General features: G+C 43.3%; 1 protein-coding gene across 2 annotated transcripts in view; it reads right to left on the bottom strand.

The window, feature by feature from the left end:
• Positions 1-18,051, bottom strand: part of LOC115099970 (uncharacterized oxidoreductase ZK1290.5-like) — a 299,743-nt gene that overhangs the window by 111,781 nt on the left and 169,911 nt on the right. The gene's annotated exons all lie outside the window — the stretch shown is intronic.

Genomic DNA, 18,051 nt, shown 5'->3' with positions numbered 1-18,051 from the left:
GGACTTTCTTGTAGAGGAAAGGAAGAAAGGCCCCTTTTAAATAACACCTGTGATATGGGCAGATTGCACCAGCTTGTTTATCTAAAGCCTCCTAGTTATTCCAACAGCACCACAACCACAGAGGTATTTACGAAACAGGAAACAAGGGCAGCTAACACTTTCACCTCCCTTACATTGGGTTCAGCATGCCTTTTATCTCTAGCCATGCTCCTCCTGCTGTATAGCTCTACAGAAAATGAATGTGGCCAGCCAAAGACCGCAGTCACTAATACAACCTAACAGCAGTTGCTTGACACACACGGTTCTCCCCTGTCAGCCCGCCTTAACATTTTCAGAACCTTTAATGCTTTCAGCCACATCCAAAAAATCAGCTAGAACAACATTACTCTTTATGATGTTCAGGATTTATAGCACAAGCCACTTTTCCAGGCCCTTAATGCAATTCTTTAAGAGTGAGCAACAAGTAGATCCCAATCTACTCTTCGGGATCTGCCGGTGCCTGTGACCCAAACTGGCACTGCTGGAGACAGCATTTTTCTCTAGCATACACCAATATGAATTTACCTATCCAGGGTTGGAAATACTTAGATTCCAGCACAGGAATCTTTATTGCTTTTTTTTTTTTTTTTTTAGAACTTTTTATGGCTGTAGCTCCTCCTCCAGGCATGGGACTGCCACTACTCCTCCCTGCCCCAGTAGCTGCTTATCCTTTTGGGGTTTCCAATGTTTCTTCCTCCTTAGTGTAGAGGGTATTAGATGCCCTAGGTGAACTTTACAGCCTTGCACCCCCCCCCCCCCCCAGCAATCCTGTGCTACCCCAGACTGCTCTCTCCACATACAATTAAAAATTATGCATTTCTAATACACATTCAGGCCAACACAGGATGGTGCGTTCGGCCGAGTGCACCGTTTAGCCCCCGTTTGGCCGCGTTATTATTACGCCTTATACTGTAAGGGGTAGAAGTGCGTGGAAAATGTGTGGCCAACCCCATCTCCGAAACTAATAGCGCTCATCACATGCAAATGCATGTTGATGAACCTATTAATTATTCCCCCGGAATACTGAAAGTAAAATGTGCGGTAAAATTAAGCGTCTGTTATTAGTGGCTGTCGCTGCCACTAATAAGGAGGCGCTAGGCCATGCGCCTCCTTATTAGCGCGTGACCTAATTTAAATACAAAATCGCACACCCAGGAGAGGTGCCTGGTCGCGCATCGGGAGAACGGGTGCTCGACTCGGAGTGCCAGCTCTCCCGCATCTCTTATTGCATCAGCCTGACTGTCTCCTCTCCCTCTCTTTTCAACATACAGTACTCTAACTCTCTGACTGATCACTGATGCTGATAAAAGAGCTCACTTACTTGAGTCCTTTTTTCCATCCCTGTTGCACTTCACCTTTACCTGATATATTAAGGAGGGAAAAAAAGGAAAACCTTTCTATCCTATTTTCCTTACAATTCAATTTGTTGCTTTTAATTGATGTTGCTGTTTTTATGTTAATTTTTTTATTTTATTTAAGGTTTATATACCGCCTACAAAACAGTCAAGGCCGTTTACACTTAAAACATACATAAAAATACATAAAATAAAATGCAATTAAAATGTAAAATTAAAACAGCATAATGAAAAACATAATACAATAGACCTTACACAGCATAAGAATAATAAAATAACACCATCAGAGGTTGATTTTATTATTTGCTTAGAATGATATGTTCAAAGGAGGTAGAATATTTTAAATAAAATTAATAAATAATGTTCTCTCTCTCTCACACACACAAACACACTTTCACTCTCTCACTCAGGCAAACACACTTTCACTCTCTCACTCAGGCATACACACTTCACACTGGGTCTCTCTCTCTAGTCTTCATCTGCTGGAAAGATGGACTACTCTGCTGGGCCTCTCCCTTTCTTCTTTGAGCACCAGCAAGATGAGCTTTGCCAGATGCCAGGGACTCGAGCTGGTGACTTTGTGTCCTACCCCCCATTTGGTATTCTAGGCAATTGCCTAGTTTAGCCAATGGAAGAATTGCTCTGTCCCTCTGCCAGTGGTCACTGCTCCTTCTCTTCCAATGCTTCTCTCTGCCCTAGCAGCAGACGTTCTTTCTGGCCCTGGTCTCTGGCCCGGGGCCCCCACTGCTGTTTCTCATCGGGACAGCCTCTGTTTCCCCCCCGCAGCAGGCACTAGGCCCTGAATTTTAATCATTCAGGCAACCTGGTGCCCATGTTTTCTCCAGCCCTGTTACCTACCAGTATGTTTTTCATTTAGAAAATTGTCTAACTTACTTTTGAATTGATTTAGTGTTCTGACCATAACTACTACTGCTGATAAAAGTTCTACAATTTCATCTTTCTCTTGAAGATAGTGAAATCTATTGCCCCTTAATATTAGAAAATGCCTTTATGTTTTACTTGTAATTGCTTCAGTAAAAAAATAGTGTGCAAGATCTTGAAGGAGCCAATGACATGTCGTTTTTAGAAAGTAGTCAAATATCCTCTTTAATGTCATATTAATGTACAGTAAATAGCAACAATCTAACCAATCTTTCAGAATACGTATGCCCCATGCCTCCTTTATTACCTTTGTGGCACATATTTGTACTTTTTGGACATTTAGACATTCTCCTTGAACATGGATACCCCCACACTAAACCTTCATACTCCACATGCAGTCTGTATTTCTTCATAGAATTTATAAGCCACTCAAGTCCTAATGCTCCAGGCAGGTTACAATAAAAACGTACGTAGAATCATAGTAACGTACAAAAAACACAATCGACAAAACATTATGCATAAAACCAACAAAATTAACACAAGAGCTGAAAATACCAACAAATATAAAACTAACCTGAACTTCACAGTCTATAAAAGAGACAACAGTCGAGTCAAACACTTCGTCATCAGTGTCATATTCAAGGATGGAATCATGTCTCAAAATATGCAAGATAATCCTTTTACTTCGAGAACTAATTAGACTTTGATAACCATGGAAACCACAATTTAGCTTTCCCCAAATGCCTGGCAAAAATGATAAGGCTTTTATTGCCCTCCTGAATGTTGTGGCACAAGTCAAAGTCCTAATGGCACTAGGAAGGATATTCCAGAATTCAGGACCGGTCACTGATAAAGCCTGATCCCGATTTTCGTGTAAATGGACTACTCAAAAAAGGTGGAATGTGGAGGAGGCCAGCATTAGAGGGCGGCAACGATCATGTTGGAATGTAAAAGCATAACATCAATGGCTCGTGGAGCAATCTGATTATTCATTCATTAAGTAGAGGTGTTAGAGAGGGAACACCTCTGTACTGATGTATACTGAATTGTTTCCTAGGCAATCGATGACTGGAATTTATTTGAATTACTGATAATCAATAAAATAGATTTAAACAATAAAAAGTATCATTAAAACCTGTGATAAAGGCGTTGTTCCTTAATTTTTGTTACTCTCTCTACCGGTACTGTTAATTCTAACATTTTCAGAGTAAAGAATGACAACAGAAGTGCTGCTGTTACAACTGTCGCTGCCCGACATCTCCACTCCGCCCTCCTTACCTCTCTGGCGACTCCTCCTGCGGTTGACGGACGTTTGGCTGCCGCGGCGTCTGCCTGCCACACTCTCCGGCGTCCCCAGTCTCACTTGGGTGCTGCCTCCCACCATGCTGTCCAGTTGACTTAGGGCGTGTGTGCAGCGCGGCCCTGCTTCAAGTACCTTCTTTGGCGCGAACCTCAGGGGCGTCCCCCTGTGATGACGTCACGCATCCCGGCTACAAAAAGCCTATACGATTGCTAGCCGAGTTAGCAAAGGTTTCCTAACTGATGGGATTCGCTCTCCATACCTAGCTACTCTGCCTCCGCTATTGGACTACTCTATTTGGGGTACCCGCTCCTCGGGGGCCTCTCTCTCTTTCTTTCAGGTAGCTGTCTGGAACTGGTACTCGCTCCTCGAGGGCCCATGTTCCTGGACTCGCTACCTGGTGGAAGGAAGGCCAAATGATTGCTTGTATGGTTAAAAGGTGAGGTGAAAAGCTATTTTATCCAAAAGATCTTCCTTCAAAAATTGGAAGAAGGATCCATCTGAAGAAAATAGGAAAAAGCATAAGCATTGGCAAGTTAAATGTAAAACATTGATAAGACAAGCTAAGAGAATTTGAAAAGAAGTTGGTTACACAGACAAAAACTAATAATAAAAAGATAAAGGAGGAGGTTGTTACTGCCTTATGTGTTTCCTGGGGTAGAAGTGAGTGAAAGAATGCAGTTGTTTCTACTGAGAGCATGTGTGTGACAGCGTATGTCTGAGAATGCGTGATTGAGGGCATGTGTCTGGGTGAGCATGTGACTGAGACTAAACCTGTGTGTCTGTGACAGACAGCATGTGAGTGAGAAAGTTTGTGTGCAACAACACCCCCTCCCCCCTCAATTCCCATTCCATCCTCCTCACTCAAATGAATGCCTTGGCCACTTCCTGGCTCCTCTAATGCCTAGCCCCTCCCCTTGGCCCCTAGCCAGCTCTCCTCCTTCTTCTCTATGGGCCCTTCCTGCTTCCTTTCCCTCCCTTGGCTACTTCCCAACTGCACTCCCATTCCTATCTCTTCCCCTCAATCTTTCCCAAGGTCTTCGCCCTCCTACACTCACGGACCCTTCCTAGAACCACTTGCCTCATTTCCAACCTCTCACTCCATCTCATTTAGTTGGTTGGTCCTGGGCCTGTCAGAAATCTTTCAGAAGCAGAAGCAATAAAAGTGAAAATCAGCATGGGGCTGCAAGCCAGCACACAAAATGTCCATTTTCTAGTCATTCAATGATTGAATTTTCTGTGAGTTTCACATTTCCAAGTACATATATGCATTTAAACTCAGTCATATGTGACGTTATCTTTGTTTATCTTTCACTCCAGCTGAAAAAAGTATTGAGCAATAATCAGATTATTACAACATACAGAGTTGAAACATCTGCATTCCTTATTTAGACGTGCTAAGAAAGTCTGTTTTTTCATCTTTCGCATGATGGTCAGCCTATGTGCTCAAATCCTTGACATTTCTTCTTTTATATGAAAGACAAGGAGGTAGCAAAAATCAACAAACCAAGATCCAATTAAAAACAGCCATTTTTGAGAATAGTAGACTTGATAAGTCAGAGGCCATTTTATCTTGAGATATAAATGACAGGCTCTCCTACTTATCTTTTCCATACACTTAAGCATTCTCATCAATATTTTAGGAATATCCCATTTGTTAGACGTCTTTCAACCATTTCTTCAAGTGAGCTATCACATTCATTCTGTTTATAATCCTTTTAGATACAAACATTCAAAGCCATTTGCTCACATAAAACACGGTTTTAGTGCATAAATAGCTCATTAGAAAATTCTCTGGTCTTTGCATTCAAAATGTATGTGTGTAATTCAATTGTGCACACATTCATGAATGCAAAAAAGTGGCAATCTGGGGTACAGAGTTGGAGCAGAGTTCAGATGTTTATGCATACTTTCAGTTTTAAAAAGTATGTACAGGGATCCACACGCACGAGTTACACCATGCCAGGAGCACTTTATACAGGGCAGTTTGTGAGCAGACTTTCTAAGAATTTTCAAAACAAAAGTATGCATGTACTTTTGCTTTGAACATGGTAATATTTTCTTAAATGAAGATAAATGAAAACTATTTGCATGAAGGTGTTTCCTAATCTGTATGTTTTCAATATAATTTGGCAAATAGACCCTTTTCTCTAAGATTAATATCAATGTCCAGAAAATTTCTATCTAAAAAAAAAATCAAAACCTTCAAGTCCCCTCTTCCAAATTAAAAAGACCTCTACAATCTATGAATCTCACTCTCATACTGATGATTATTGCTTTGACAGCTATTCTAAACTCCAATTTAGAACTTGGGGTTAACCTAAATCCTTGAAAGAAGCAGAATCTCCACCTGGTTGTTTTAGACAACTACCTTCCAGTTTCCAACCGTTTGTAAATAAAGATTAGAAAAAATGGTTTAGCAACAGGTCCATTCTTTTTTATTGGACACCAGAGACTCCACCACTGTCAATCAGAATTCCGCAGGGCTATAGCATGGAAACAGCCTTAATGGCTCTTTTGAATGGAATCCATTTACATGCTGATAAAGGAGCAGACTCCTTCTTTAATTTTCTTGATTTATCAGCAGCTTTTGACTTAGTCAATCATGAGCTGTTCTTGTTGCAGTTGAAACATTTGGAGTTATCAGGTCTTGCTTTGTCTCGGTTTGCTTCATTTGCACCTGATCATTCACATTAGGTGTCTGGGGACTCTCTGAATGCTCTTCTGCCAAGATGCTTTCATGTCAGATCCTACAAGGGTTGATTTTGGACTCTTATTTAATGCGTATTTGGCCCCTTGGTTTTTGTCATCCAAGGTTCTGATCCTGAATGCAAGTTTTTCCTGACGACAGAAATAGTTGCTTATCTGGCAATGAAACTAGTGAATAACAGTATGTGCAGTGGCGGGTTGATTGAACACTTCAAATTAAAGCTTAAATCTCTTAAATCCAATGATTTTGTGATCTAGTTTTATGGGGAGGTATTTAAATGTGTTCCCAGTTTTAGTCTGTGTCACCTTGATCTCCAAGGTTGTAGTCCACAGCCTTGGTGTGAAGCTCGATGCTCCTTTAGGAGTCTTGCTCTTACTTCTGTTCTAGTTACTTGTCATCTTGACTTCTGTAATGCCTTATACCAGGGTATTACACATCCACCAGTTGGAAGCTCCTTCAGAATACTGCAGAATGACTATTATCAAGTAAAAAAAAAAGTTTAATCATATTTCTTCAGTTCTGAAGCTGTTGCACTGGTTTTTGGTGGAATATATATCTAAATTCAAAATTTTATCTCTGGAAATTATTTTATTGTATCTTTTAGATTGTCACCTTATGAGCCAGGTCAGATTTAGAGATCCACTCATCAGGCCCTTTTGGCTGTGCCTCCTTTTATCAATTGTTATCTATCATGCATCCACCGGAAAGCATTCAGCTATGTTGCTGGCAGCCAACAGCCCAAGTCCAGGAGGTCGCTCCCGGACCACTCCTGGACCCCCGCTGGACCACCAGGACTTTTGGCAGGTCTTTGGGGGGGGGGGGGGTTGTAGTAAATTAATTTTGGAGGTCTTGGGGGGCGTCAGAAGGGTGGGGGGTTTTATTAGATTTTTACTTTTTTATTAAAGATTTGTCTGCGAGCCAGATGCAGCCATCAAAAGAGCCACATCTGGCTTGCGAGCCATTGGTTCCCGACCCCTGTTCTAGGGGGAAAGGCATTTCTTGGGGCCATCGATCCCTTTAAGATAAGGCCCCAGTTAGCTGCAAGACATCCCGAGGCTCCAGGAGGAAGTTAGATAACTTCAAATCAAGTAACATGACTTGCAAATGTTTCGGCTGTTACTTGATTTACATAGATTAGGGTATTAATGAACTCACTGCATGTATTTACATGCTAATGAGTATTTAAATACATGTTGCTAGGGCTCAAATAATGCAAAATATTTGAAATATCCCATTGTTAGGCCATAGATGTAAAAAAGCATCTTTCATGCAGTAAATAGCCTTATGCCACTTACTGAATGAGCCCCACACTGCGATATTTGATAATACATTTACATGGAAATTTCAAGAAGAATAATGCCCCTATTTGCAAAACTCAAGGTCATGATTACCAACTCTGTTCCTGAAGAGCCACAAACAGGCCAGTTTTTCAGCATATCCACAATGAATACGCATGAAATAGATTCTCATACAATGGTGGCAGTGCATGTAAATCTATCTCATGCATATTCACTGTGGATATCCTGAAAACCTGGCCTGTTTGTGGATCTCGAGGACCAGAATTGGCAACCCCTGCTCTATGCCATGAAGTAAAGGAATTTTCTTTTCTGTAGCCTTCACCACATCTGGGAAAACTCATACATTTATATTTTCAAAAATAACACTTCTCAACTTAAAAATCAATCTTAAAACCCAATCCCTATCAGGCTCCAGGACGAAGTTCACAAGTAAGGTTGCTGGAACAGCCTGCACCCCTCCTGCACTTTCCAAAAATGTGGTCAGGTCCAAACTGTCCAACAAAATCAGTGATATTTCCTGTTTATCTACAGCTCTGGCTTCCACTTTAGCTGGTGGCAAGTAAAATGATATCTTTCAAATTATTCTTTTTTATTGAGAACTGAAAAGTGCTGTTTGAGGGGCTGCTGAGGCAGCAAGGCAAAAAGAAAATAGACTGCAAAGGTAAAGAAAGAAAAGCTGGTAAACACCACAACTTGGGAATTTTTTCAGCTAGCCACAACTGATTTACATAGTTTAGGCTATTAATGAGAGTTTTCATGTATGTGTGGAAACTCTGTCAAATAAAAAACTGAGGGGCTCATGAGGCAGCATGCACACAGGAACTCCCGCACAAGCTCAATAGCAAAACTTTACTAAGCTAGAGAGATAGGTCCATTTGGCGCCTTCAGGTGATGTTACCCAAATGTTCTGGCGAATTCAGCCCTGCTTGTCAACAGAGAAATAAAATAATTTAAAAAGTTTAAATGTATTTCTGTAATACAACATTGAAAAGAATATCTAAGCAAGCATCTTCCTAACTGCCTGGTTTCCATCTTCAAACAATATTGGCATAAAAAAATTCCCCATATCTATTCAAAATCCGAAGCGTTGGACCCCGGACTACAATGCACCTGGCAAGGAGCATTTCCTTTTATTTGGGCGCCTGGAAAGCTCCGTTATCTTGGAGTATGTGTCCCCCGGGATTTGCAACAATTATATGATCTTAATATTACAAGCAAAATCGACACCATTCTACTGCAGTTGATCGCTTGGAGCCCTCTTCCGCTAAGTTTTTTTGGACGTTGTGCACTGCTCAAAATGATTATTGTCCCCAAACTCCTATATCTTCTACATATGCTACCCTGCTGGTTAACTGTTCGTGATGTACAGCACCTGCGTGCTGGGTTATCCCGATTTCTTTGGAGGGGTAAGAAGGCAAGAATAAAGTACACCGTTTTAGAGCATGCTAGGGAGATGGGAGGTTATGGGTTGCCTGATTTCTGGCTATACAATGCAGCATGCCAGCTGCGGTTTGTGGGGGAATGGATTATTGATCAATATTGTTATTGTGATGAGGGTTTACTGAATAGCATGACCGCTCCCTGGACACCTCTCTCTCTTCTTCAGTTAAACCCGAAGGGGTTGCAAGCATTGGTTTTCCTGAGAAGCTTGATCTACCCTTGCATCAAGACCTGGCGGTGGCTACGTCAGTTGAGCGGCCTGAGGTGTCTTGCGTCTTTGATGACTCCACTCCTGGGAAATTTGGACTTCCGACCGGGCCGTCACTGCCGGGGCATTTTTCAATTTTGGGCAACCAAGGGGGTGGTGTATCTCTTTCAACTGTTTGATCCAGAAACTAATGAACTTGTGGACTTCCAAACCCTCACTAGACTCTTTCACATACCACCTAAGCATTTCTTTGGATACTTACAAGTACCTCATTACATTCAAACTTTTCACTGGTCAAAGGAGGAACTTGCCGCGGAAACTTTATTTGCCACCAAATTTTGACACTATTTGTCTGGCTAATTTTATTACACGATGGAAACGACTGGCTGCGGAATATAAACGCAAGGAACATCTAACTATATTAGCCTCCTGCTGGTCGACCATCCTGAATAGTGAGGTGACACCTGATCATCTGCAGCGTTGGTTCAAGTTTTTACATACACAGAACCCGGATCTGGGGCTCCGGGAGCTACAGTATCGACTCCTGCATCTCTCTTATTATGACGACGTGAGGCGTTTCTGGATGGGGCTTACGGATACCCCACTCTGCATAAAGTGCGGTATGGAGGAGGGCACTTGCTGCACCGCCTTTTATATTTTACAACTGTTACCCCTCTCTGGACTCAGGTGATGCAGGTTGTTTCTCAATGTACCTGCCTTCAAGCACATTGTGTGGGCGCTATGGTGATCACTCATCCGCTGCATGGCTCTCTCCCCTGTCCGCTAGCCAAAACTAAATTTGCTCGTCTAGCGATGTTACTGGCCTGTTGGACCATACTTTGTGTGGGTGGAACCCAATACCGCGCCCCCAGTTACAACCTGGTATTCCCGGATGACATTGGAACTTCAATTGAAGTGCATGGACTGTCTTTCGGGACATCGTACAAGGGATAAGCAGTATGAGGACTGTTGGCAGGTTTTCTTTCTAGGTCTCCCTGGAGGGATGCAGGCGAATTTACACACTGATGTTTGGACTTAAGTAATTTCCTTGGTCTCGGGGGGAAGGAAGGGGGGGGCAGGGCTCAAATGGCTGTGGGACGTCTGACAGGTGTCTGAATGGGTGCAAGTGTATGTGGGGATGGAACAATTCCTAGGCTTGGGATGTATGTTTGCTTTCGGGGGGGGGGAATAGGTTTGCGCAAGCGTCACAAGAAAATCAAAGGTCAGGGGTATGTGCAGGGTCATAATTTACCCATGTATCATGTCTCTGGAACCTGGTATTTCTTACTATGGCCTGCCTACGTTTTGTAACTGTTTATTGTGCTTTTGCTCGTAGTGCAGCCTGTTTACATGGCTTTGTACTGCCCTTGTTCAATAAAAAGCTATTTTGACAAAAAAAAAAAATTCCCCATATCTAATTGTGGCTCCCCCCCCTTTGGTCCAGACTATGAATCACCCCTGTGCTCGAGGTAGGGAGTACCACATGAGAAATTATATTTACTAATATGATTTATCTTTGGGTTCCTAGTCTGAGTGGGGGATGAGACAGGGTGCCAGTCTCCCAAATACCACAATTCTGTGCCCTTCCCAAACGACCTCTAACTTGTGGCACCACAGACCAGATAAAATCATCACACCAGAATAAAACAGTAATTAACCCTTTTACTAGTATTGTGTAAGTAGACAGTAATGCCAACTAGAAAATTAAATGGGAAAAGTACAGTGGTGAAGTTTAATAACTTGCAGTTTTATCTTAAATCAAGCAATGTAAAAATAACGTTAGCCAGGGCAACCAGCATACCCATATGGATAGTAAAAAAACAAAACAAAACAACCCCCCCCCCCAAGAAACGCTAATAGGGAAAGGTTGGTGGGGAAAAGTAGCTAAGTACACAGTTTCAAAAATTGTCTTTACCCCTGCGTATTCAAAATGGAGGGGGGGGGGGGGGGGAGACAGATCCACCCCAATGTCACTAATTTGTAAAGGATGCACCCTGTCCCAAACACAAAACTGTGTTGGAAAAAAAATCAAGAAAATGAATAAGTCCCTTTTGATGGTGGAGTTGACTAGATGACAAAACCAAATAGATGAGCACTGCAGTAGGTAAAAGGTTTCTCTCTCCTGGGGAACTTCCCGAAATGCTTTACTTAGTACTAAACAGAAAATGGGCCTGGTTTCAGTCTCTTACACCAGTTTTTCTTCCCAGTACCTGCCAGCAAGGGTTTATGCTTGGCTTTGGCTAAAAGGCTGAAGCAGTTAAGATGAGATACTGAATTTGTGACAAAAGGCAAGGAAATAAACCTCCTCCCTCCTTTGCTAAGATACTCTCCATGCAAAGTTTAGATTACTTAAATCAGTCTCTTAGGAGGATGATCTAGTCATGTGCTCTTGGACCTGGATATCTCTGGAAAAGAAATCTCTGTCTCTCAGCTCCTGGCTCCTCTGTCCCTTGTTGGAATTTTACATGCAGCTTGGTTATGAAGAAAAACAGCTGTCTCTCTATTTCCTCAGCGTGCAGACTTCCATCCCTCCCTCTCAATATTTAGCTCTTCAGGAGAACTGACGGAAAGACTTCCAGATGCACTCCTCTCTTCCTGGCCATCCTCAACCCGCACACACAGAAAGAGTGCCAAAGTGATACTTTTCTACCATAAATGGTCTCCCAGCATTCCTTTGGTTTCCTTCTCTGCTGGCTATGTAGTGCTGTTACACAAGTACAACCCTTTTCCAAACTTATTAACACTGATTGCTGGATGCTGGTTGTTGCTGAACATTTGTTATTCTCAAGAGAGCACACAGTGGAGTTTGACATTTTTATATTCTTTTGCCTTGGCTGTGGTGGCTTGTAGTCTCTGCAGGGTTGAAAACACTTTTTTGACAGATCTAAATCATTCAGAACAAAACACAGCTCAGTCCACATTCTAAGGCTCCAACACATAAGCTTGTGAGGGTAGGAACCTGGTTTATAGTAGTTTGCTACATAATGCATCAAAAAGCATATCAAAGCAAGGTGACACTCCTGCGAAGAAACATTTTTCCAAGACAGACCACTGCATCATTGACCTTATGAACAAGATAGTTAAAAGGGAATATCAAAAGTACCTAAAAAAAATCAGACATTTAAAATTGAAAGAAACACAAAGGGACTTAGGGATATTGGTGTCCTCACCCAGTATCAGATAGTCTTCTATAGGAGCTGTATATTCAGCTATTTATCTCCCTCAACTTCTCAACCCTCTTTAAACTCATACCTCCCTTTCTTTTACTTTACAAATCTGAAAACATTATCCATTGACAAGCAGGGCAGAATTAGCCATGACACTTAGGCGATGCACAACTCACCAGTGAATTAAATCCCAGTGCTAGCGATGTTGACTCATTGTGCCCCAGGACATCGAGCCCAGAAGGCATCGATGCATTGAGCCAGAGAAATGTCAACTCATCAAGCCCTGATTTTTGACATATTGAACCTCGACACTAGTGATGCTCTCCCTCAACATCATTGTTGCACTGAGCAGAGGAACTCTTGACACCTTGAGCCTGTTAATGCACCAGGCCTTAATGCTATCGATACAATTCTTTCTTAAATCACCAGTCCCTGCAATGCATTCAGGGAGGATTGGAAGTGAGGAGGGAGACATACCCCCAGTCTATCTCCTCCTATCTCAAGAGTTTTCTCCATCAAGATTTTTGGAACAAGGTCTTCATCTAGAGGCACCAGTTCCCATCTGTTCAGTGGTTCCCTTTATTTCTATGCATCCCCCAAGACAGCTACTACTAAATCCAAGGGTCTTTCCAGAAGAACCCATTCTGGTTTCAGAAAAGGTTCCATCCCCAATGCCTGACCAAAGAACATGATAGCCCTTAGACCAAATAGTAGAGTTGTTGAAGACTTTTTCTCCCTGGCGACTAAGGACAAGGAAGGTATTCTTCAACCTCTATTCTCCAGAGTACTGGATTTACTTCCTCCTTTTGTCCCTGAACCTGGAGGTACTCCATCAGAAACCCCACGAGGGGATTCAAATCCTCTCCAGTCTCTCTTAGTGGAAATCAGCCAACTGGAGCTCACTCCCCAGGAATACTTCCCTCCAAGGCTACCAAGGAGCCCACCTCAGTCACTTCCATCATCATTAGGGTACTGGGTCAGTGTCCTTTCTCCCCTCGTATCAGATGATAAGTTGGGTAAGGTGTTGGGAGTTATCATTCATAAGGATAAAGACCCTCAGACAGGTGTCTTCAGCATTCTCCAGATCCTAGACACCCCAGTAGAGCCAGCAGTCATTCACATACATCCCATCCTGCAAGAATTACAAATAAGGATATTGGAGAATCCAATTTCTTGTGTTCTGGTAGCCAGAAAATTCGACTTGCAGTACAGTCCAGAAATCCCTAGGATTTGGGAAAGTACAGCTGCTCCAATAATCAGTCATGGAGTCAGTGCTAAAGTGATTGAAGAAAACAAGGATATTCTCCAACACTTCACCAGGGAAAGATCTCAGAATGCTAGACAACGTTGGGAAAACGTATTCCAGAATTCAATACTTAAAGCTCGTATTTTTATGCACCAGTTCTACATGGTGCAATAGTTACACAACTGCATTCAGAAACTGAAGCCGTTACTTAGCCCAGCTGATGGGGGCAACAGCCACTTCTAGATGTAGAGAAAGGCATATATCATCTCATTCGATCAATATGAGGTATTTGACACAATTGCCCTCATCGTTGGTTTCCACTGGAGCATGCAGAATGGATTGGCTACGGGCAGCAGTTTACACAAAGATATCCATGACATGTTGGCAAATGTTTCCTGCACGAGAGATCACCGCTTCAGAGATAAACTAAGGGAAATAGTTGCCCAGATCAAAGAGCAGCATTGGTGATTCAGTCACTCTCAACAAGCTCTGAGCAACAGTCAACAAAGTGCCCCTATTTCTCTTAAGCATTCAAACTTTCAGAGACCACCCTTTCTGGCAATTTTGGCAGTATTGTGCTTCTGCAATAACAACTTTCTTGTACTCCACCCCGGACTTGCTTGGAGCAGCGGGTAAGAAATGCTATTAAATAAAACAAACAAACTTCCAACTCAAGGCCGGCAATATGAGAGGCTGCAACCAAAATACAGTAAGTAGGTTGCGCTCAACTCTTCCAGTATGGGAAAGAATTAATCTTTTCCTGAAGGAGTAGCAAAAAAATCACCAAGGAATCACTAGGTACTTAAGATCATGGAATCTGATTACAGCTTGTATTTCTCCCGACTTCTGATGCTTCTCTATTGTCAATCTTCAATTTTGATCCATCTCACTCCTCACAACGCTACCTGGAGGTGTAGTAGATTCTCAAATAGCAGGCAATTGAACCTGTCCCATCTAACCAACATGGCCAGATGATCTACTCCCGCTATTTCCTTATTCCCAAGAAATATAGGAATTGAGACTCATCCTGGATTTACAAAATCTGAACAAGAATCTATTATGGCAGAAACTCAAGATGAAATCCCTGCAATCATTCTGCCCTTTATCGAGACAGGAAAGTGGATGTGTGCTCTAGATCTGAAAGTTGCATATGCCCACATACCCATCCATCTCTACTTCCCACTGGCACTATCCATGCTTTGTGGTAAAATCTTGTAACTATCAGCATCAGGAGCTCCCCTTCAGACTCTCAGCGGCACCACAGATCTTTACCAAATGCCTGGCTGTAGTGGCAGCACATTTTTGTCAGGTTATTTGTGTTTTTTGTTTTACCTAGATGACTGGCTAGTTACCTCACCTTCCCAGTAGGGAGTGTTGACCTCCCTGTGGAAGACAATTCAACTTCTTCAGTCACTGGGTTTCCTAGTAAATTTTGAAAAATCGACCCTGATCCCATTTCAAAAAATCAAATTCATCGAGGCATGGATAGACTCTCTACAGGAAAAAGCAATTTTCTCTGACAGAGCAGATTTCCTCAGATCCCTAGCTCATTCAGTCAACAGTCTGAAAAGTACTATTTGTTCTGGGCCAAACGGTGGTGTCAGTACATGTGGTCTCTCTAAACCACCTCCATGTGCGCATCCTAAAATGGGGCCCCACTCCCAATGAGACGAGTTAACAATTCCTGACATCTCTGCTGAGTGTCTCAGAGAAAGTAAGAGAGATCTCCACTGGTGGTCAGATCCATACATTTTACAGGAGGAGCCCCCTCCATCTGCTCCCTATCAGATCAAGTTAGCTACAGATGGGAAGTGCACAAGAGTCCTTTCAAAACCCAAGTAACTTGGATGTCAGTGGAACAGCAGTTTCAAATTGATCTGTTGGCGCTTCAAGCAATCAGACACACTCAGAGCTTTCTTGCATGTCCTCGAGGGAAAAAGGATTCTCATCCACAAGAAAGAAGGCCCAAGATCATAGACGCTCTGTCAGAAGGAATAAAGATATGGGAATGAGCATGCAACCATCCAGCTTTTCTGCAAGCGACCTATCTTCAAAGGATTTCCAACATATTGGCAGATCACCTCAGCAGGGTGTTTTATTCTTGTGAATGGTCTCTTCATCAGTCAACCTCCAACAGGCTGTACGACCTTAGGGGTAGATTTTCAAACCGCGCGATTTGGCCTACTTTTGCTGGCGCATCAGGCGCAAGCAAAAGTACGCTGGATTTTAGTAGATACGCGCGCTAAAATCCGGGATCGGCGCGCGCAAGGCTATGGATTCTGTATAGCCGGCGCGCGCCGAGCCGCACAGCCTACCTCCGTTCCCTCCGAGGCCGCTCCGAAATCGGAGCGGCCTCAGAGGGAACTTTCTTTTGCCCTCCCCTCACCTTCCCCTCCCTTCCCCTACCTAACCCACCCGCCCGGCCCTGTCTAAACCCCATCCTTACCTTTGTCGGGGGATTTACGCCTCCCTCTAGGAGGCGTAAATCCCCGCGCGCCGGGACGCGACCTGGGGGCGGGTCCGGAGGGTGCGGCCACGCCCCCGGACCGCCCCGGGCCGTAACCACACCCCCGAACCCACCCCTGAAACGCCCCCCAAACAGCGCTGCGCTCGGTCCCGCCCCCAACACGCCCCCCTCCGAAAACCCCGGGACTTACGCGAGTCCCGGGGCTCTGCGCGCGCCGGTAGGCCTATGTACAATAGGCTCACCGGCGCGCAGGGCCCTGCTCGCCTAAACTCTGGTCCAATCCAGATGCTTTTCTGCTCACCTGGAATACAGATCTCATGTATGCTTTTCCACCGATTTGCATAATAGCAAGGATGGTGTAAAAAGTGCTCAAAGACCAGGCTCACCTGATATGACCCGGTTCTCATACCCAGTAAAACTGTCCATCGGCCCCACCCCACCTTCTCCCCCAATTCCTCTAGGAGCTGATCCAACCTTATTGACTTAAGAGGAGGGCCCTCCTATCTTTCAATTTGACAGCCCAGATATTGAGTGCTTGCTGATTGCATTCCTATTCTTACCAAGGAAGTTGAAGACATTAGTATCTGCCAGAAGGTTCTCAATTAGAAAGGCTTACAGCTTTAAATGGAAATGGTTTTGTCCTGGTGTCAAGAGAACTCCCTGGACCCATTCACATGCGAACTTTGAAAGCTACTTCAGTACTTGTTCTCATTCCTCTTCGGGACTCAGTCAAGGTGCATCTCAGTATCATAGCAGCCTGCCATGTTAAAGTGGAGAGTAAACAGATATATACTGATCCTTTAGTGTCAAAGGATGGAAGAAATATGGCACACCAAGCCTCTGGTGGCCAAACCACCTGTTCCATGTGACCTTATTGTGGTTCTGGCACAGATTATGAAGCCTCTTTTTGAGCAATTGGAGTCAGCTTCTTTGAAGTTTCTCACATATCCTTCACATCAGCCAGAAGAGTCGATGAGCTTCAGGTATTGGTACATTATTCTCCATATATATAGTTCTTCCACAATAGGGTGGTGCTCCACACCCACCCCAAATTTCTGCCAAAATTGATGTCAACTTTTCATATAAATCAAGCTATCATGTTACCCAAGTTCTTTCCAAAGCCACATGTACATAAAGGTGAAAAGGCCCTTCATTCATTGGACTGTAAGAGAACCTTGGCTTACTACTGAATGAGAACTCAGATCATCAGGCTTCACAAGTATTCATCTCATGATCCTAACCATTTGGGCATAGCAGCTGCCAAGCAAATGTTGTCCACTGGCTAGCAGACTGCATTGTACATTGTTATGCAATTGTTGGCCTCCAGATTACAGCTCATCAGTGCTTCAGTGGCTCTTCTGCGAGCTATGCTAGCAAGGAGATCTGCAAAGCTGTAACTTGGTCATCACTATATACCTTCATATCCCATTTCTGTCTGGACAATCTATCAAGAAGTGACAGTAAATTTGGACAAGTTTTGTATAGCATGTTCACTCCATAGTCCACTCTCCACAGTGGAGTCTGGGTTGCTTTATTCAGTAAGTGCTCCACTGCAACCTTCAGCTTGAGACACCACACGTGTCATGGCTAATTCAGCCCTGCTTGTTGATGGAGAAATCCGTTTGCTACCATAAATGGGGTTCTCAGTAGAAAGCAGGATGACTTAGACATACTTAATACCCACCTGCCTCCCTGGAGAGTCAACTACCTAGTTAAAGTTTAGCTCTAAAATAAACTGAGGGACTATGAGCTAAGAGAGAAGGGTCCATTTGGTGTCACCCATGTGTGATGTCACCCCCTAATTGTAATCCAACCTGCAGTTTACTTGTATACTTGGACAATAGCATCCTTAGCTTATTCTGCAATGACTAGATGGAAGAAGTGTAGCTCTCAAAAGCTAGTGTAGTAAGCTAGTCTAATGAAAAGTTATCACATACAA

The sequence above is a fragment of the Rhinatrema bivittatum genome, chromosome 10, assembly GCF_901001135.1.
Source record: "Rhinatrema bivittatum chromosome 10, aRhiBiv1.1, whole genome shotgun sequence".
Classification (NCBI taxonomy): domain Eukaryota; kingdom Metazoa; phylum Chordata; class Amphibia; order Gymnophiona; family Rhinatrematidae; genus Rhinatrema; species Rhinatrema bivittatum.
This window is presented reverse-complemented; position numbering and strand designations above follow the sequence as displayed.